Source organism: Anas platyrhynchos, chromosome 12, assembly GCF_047663525.1.
Source record: "Anas platyrhynchos isolate ZD024472 breed Pekin duck chromosome 12, IASCAAS_PekinDuck_T2T, whole genome shotgun sequence".
Taxonomy (NCBI): Eukaryota; Metazoa; Chordata; class Aves; order Anseriformes; family Anatidae; genus Anas; species Anas platyrhynchos.
Window position 1 is genome coordinate 23,251,231 of NC_092598.1, and position 4,860 is coordinate 23,256,090.

At 43.1% G+C, this 4,860-nt stretch overlaps 1 long non-coding RNA gene across 1 annotated transcript; it reads right to left on the reverse strand.

The window, feature by feature from the left end:
- Positions 1-290: 290 nt before the first annotated feature.
- LOC140003472 (uncharacterized) lies at positions 291-2,764 on the reverse strand. The gene is made up of 2 exons (XR_011812223.1): positions 1,229-2,764; positions 291-552 (listed from the first exon to the last, which is right to left on the reverse strand). It is a non-coding gene; the product is annotated as an uncharacterized lncRNA (long non-coding RNA).
- Between the last annotated feature and the right edge of the window lie 2,096 nt (positions 2,765-4,860).

A 4,860-nucleotide genomic window follows, 5' to 3' on the forward strand; every position in this document is an offset into this window, starting at 1 on the left:
TGCATAGATTATCTATCAGAAAACAATCCAGGTCACTTCATTGCACACATTACATTTTGTTTTGTTTCGTTTTGCTTCTTAATAAAAGTAGTTGGTAACTAATTACTCATGAAATAGACAGGCAGGTAGATTAATTTTTGAAGTCAGAATGACTTCAGTGTGCTGAAGTGCACTAGAAAATCGAGGTACCAGCTTGTTTAAATGAAGCAAACACTGACAAATAGAAAAACCTTTTTAAGTATGGGTAGTGTTATAAGCTCCCTCTTAATTAATTTTTCAGAGAGCATTGCTTTAATAATAGAAAGGAATTTATTGAGTAAGCAACAGCAAGCAAAACAGCGCTGGGCGGCCGGGGAGTCTCGGCTCCGCCAACGGCGCGCACCTCACCCCCCCCAGGGTCCCTTTTTATATCTTGGTGATTTCAGGATTACGCAGCACGTCCGGGTATGTTCTGCGACTGCGCGCACTGTTGCTAGGGGGTCGTCTCTGTCCCTCTGGTGGTCGTGAAGATGAAGGCCGTAGTCTTCCTCGGCGTTGTGGTTCAACTTCTTTCTTTATTTGGTCATGTTGGCCCAGCGTGAGACAGGGAGGCAGGGTGTTGATACACTAGTTTAACAACTTATCAGGAGATGGTTACATGAACTTTGCAGCAGTGTTTTTTGAACAAAAGAGGCTACTGAGATGCAGAAGGAGAGAAGGGGAGAGGGTTCTCTTTTTTGTTACATTAAGCAAAGGAATTTTCATAGTGTCTAGCTAAGCATTATACAGCTCCTTACTTCAGCATGGAGTTTTCACAACTCCCATTCCTCAAACAGAACTCCTTGTTTTTACAAAAGACAATGAACAAACATTTATTGTGTATTACAATCCCTCCTTTTTCTTTTAGTTACTCATTTTGTTCATTGAAGCTCTGCAATGCCTGGCTACTAAGAACTAATGTTTCCTCGATTCCTTCATTGGTACTTATTGGCTCGTATCTGGCATGTATGAGCATTAAATGTGCCGCTTCTAAATGTCCCTTTACAATCGCAATCAATTTATTAAAAATACATGGTCCAAAAGTTAGTGCTATTATTAAGAACAACAAAGGTCCTGTTATTGTTGATAATAAAGTAGTAGGCCAAGGTGAATAATTAAACCAAGATTCGTACCAGCTCTATCGGGCTTCATTCTCCCGTTTCCTTTTTTTTTTCAACCCTTCCCTGGGTCTTGCCATTGTATCTCTTACCTCTCCAGTGTGATCAGCATACACACAGCATTCCTCTTTCGGGTCTGCACACAGCCCGTCCTGTTGTAAAAAAAAAAAACAAATCTAATCCCCTATGATTTTGTAACACTACCTCTGAAAGCAACCTGATAGATTTTCCAGGGCCGAGATGGATTGTTCAATTTGGGTCAGGTCCTCGTCCACAGCAATGCATAAGGAAGTAAATTCTTGATTTTGTTTAACCAATGAGGCTACCCTGGTCCCCACTCTAGCTCCTCCCAGGATTATTAGGGTGGCCAAAGTTAGAGCCATGAATGGTTCCCATCTTTCCAGATGATGACTTTCCACTGTGTCTGGGTGTACATATAATCCTCAGGGTGATATAGAATCCTTGGTATAATTATCACCTGTATACAGAAATCACGAGACACATTAAAGAGTTTTAGTGATAGACAAGGAGTTATGCCCACTCACAAACAAACCCACCTAGCGTTGTTGGCTGGGATTAACCACTTGGCTGATTGTTTTCCATTCTCCATGATATTACATAGGTGACACTTCCCACTAGGAACCGTGCACACACACCTACCACCTCCAGTGACTTGTGTTAGTGTTACCCTTATGTCTTTTCCCCAACTGCAATGTAGAGGGCTGTTCTCGTTTGTGCGGGAGGGCTCCCCAGGATTCCCGATAGCATCATAATATGAAGGCCTTATACTAAAGCATAATCAACAGTGTTTTGTTACATTTGGGTTTGTTTTGTTTAATAATTTGTAGCTGGCATTCATGACCCCCCCATATGTTATTCTCAGCTATGTTATCATTCTCGGCTTTACCTGAGCTCGTAGGGCTGCCGAGGGTTGGAAGTGTAGTATTTTCCGCAGGCTGGATTCCCTGGACATTTTCTGACAATACCTCATTTGGTCCTACTGCCTGGGGCCTATCAGCATCCTCCTTTTCATTAGTATGAGTCCTCCCCTATCTGTTCTGTGTTTGTAAAATCTGACACCTCACATTTTTCCTAGTACCCAGCTAGTATCATCCAAGTTTGTTATATTTATATATAGAACCTTGCAAATTTCTTTATTTCCATGGAAGGTTCCTGTATACCCTATACCATGCCCTCACCACCTGTAACGGGGACCTGCTTGTTGGTTACAACCTTGCGGCCCATATCCCACTTGTAAGAATTTATTCCGACCAGCCCCGAGTGTCCAGTCCATAGCAATGGTTTCACACCCCCAGTATGCACAATAATACATGTTCGGGTAATTACAGTACCCCTTTCCTGGGTTAGAACTTGGGCAGAAATAAAATCCTGATCGGTTAAAGCATGGCTGCACTGACACCAGGTCACATAATGTGATGCGGAAACTGGGAGCACCCGCTGTCGTTGTTTGCTGGATGACGAATTGATCCTTCCATCTGATCAAGCTCCATTTAAAAGGCTGATGGGGGATGCGCAGACCCATAGCTGACCAAAACGATGATACTGACTCCCATGTATCGTAGGAGGTGGTTGGAGCCCATCTAAATTGTCGTTCCCTTAGTCCCCCACCGTTTTCACTTCTCTGCCTCGCTTGTCAGTTCGGTTGCAGCGAACTACAAGGTATCGGTTCTTCTTGGCAGCAGCAGTGTTCTTCAGGGGAACCTACTAGGGAGCCTTTGAAACAGGGCCTCCTCCCCTTCCCACGATACACAGATAATATAAAATACTTATCGAGTCCGTCTTAGTGTCAGCTTCAAGTCGTCAGGGCCTGGAGCTGCCTCCCATTTACCTTCCCGGATTGGTCCTTTCACACGGCTGGCATGCGTCCATCCTTTCTCCGCAGTTCGAATAGCCGTTTCTGTGGTAAGCAAAACAACATAGGGGCCTTCCCCATCGTGGTGTTAAAGCAGTCTCTTTCCAAGTCTTAATTAGAATTGAGGGTGATCAAGTGGCAGTTCCAAGTCATAGGGCATACCATATAGCATTTCAAAAGGAGAAATTCCTACATCAGTTCTGGGCTGTGTCCATATGTTTAACAGTGCAAGGGGTAAGCATTTTACCCAAGAAGCCTTAGTTTCCAGCACAAGTTTTGTTAGTTGTTTCTTAATTTCACCATTCATTCACTCTTCCTTTCCAGAAGAGGAGGGGTGCCAGGGGCTGTGAAAATCCCACTCAATCTCTAAGGCCTGCTTTGATCCTTGCAGTAAAGCTTTACACCCATTCAGTCACGTGGTCAATTAGGACAAACAAGTAACTCAGTAAAGTCTACCTGTATACTTTGGAAAGGTCAAAGCCCTGGCTCCCGTCCCCCTCTAGATAGGTTACAGAAGGCCTTTTTATTTACCTTTTGACATATAGTAGTACATCCTCTACATGTGTGCTTCCCTAAAGTATATATTCCTACACAGACATGCTTTCTTAGAACAACATCACACATTGCTTGCACCTCCCAATGACTCTTCTGATGTAAAACAGTTAATATGTGCCTCATTATCACTTTATTCAGCATTTCTCTCCCATCAGGGAGTATCGATTTTCCTTAAAATGATCCACATATTTGTAACATTAATACCTCCTTGGGAGGTTGTAATTGCTCCAAAATCTTTTTTAGAATTTACCCAAATAGATAGGTGGCCCTGTATAGCTCTGAGGTAAAATTGTCCACCTATATTGTTGCTTCCGCACCCATTTCAGGGTCTTTCCAGTCAGAGGTGAATATACATGTATGTTTGCTCTCAGGGCCAGAGAGCACTCCATTAATAACACTGTTATTCTAGTCTAACAATTTACTAGTTGAATGCCCAATTTAATCATCAAATCCCTTCCCAACAAGTTAGTCTCTGCCTTGGATACATACAATAATTGCCCAGTGATCATTTTATCCCCTAGTCTCAGCTTGGTATCCCCCAAAAGTGGCACTGTTATCCCAGTCCCTTCTACCCCCATCACATTTAGGGTTTCATTAGTTAATTTAATCCCTGATACTTTACAAGTAACAGCAGTTGGGAGAGCAAGAACCCCCCCCGCAGACACCAAAGTCAGTGCAGAAGGAGGGGGAGGAGGCACTCCAGGCGCTGGAGCCAAAGCCCCCCTGCTGCCGCTGGAGAGGCCCCTGGTGGAGCAGGCTGTTCCCCCCTCCCCGATGCTTGGGAAACTGAACAAACACCACAGCAAATATGCAAATATACCAAAACTTCTAGACTGTTACTTAGATAATGCCTACATCACCTTTCCCTGCTCATTCAACTTCGAATACCTTTAACACTTTCAACAAACCTTTTAACACGTACTTTATCTTTCTCTAGCCTTTACTTTTCTAATGCCGACATCAAAGGCTCAGTCAGGGGCCAACTTAATTCCGTACCTTTTCCCTCCAAGATGCTGAAACAACATCAATATACAACATTTCATCCTGTTTTCCTTCTTTCCACAAAAACAACATTGACTGTAATATGGTGTTATAATTAATACTTCCATTTAGGAGCCACTCCGCTCCATCCTCTAGTTTATAAAGTGGCCACCACTGATTACAATATTTAATAAGGGTTCTTTTACTCTCTGTACCCTCTTACCCCACTATATCCCTTCAATGTGTTAGTATACATCCTAGGGGGCTTTTCCTCGGGATTTCTTTGCTTTGAACTTTTCCTATTGTAATCTGCAG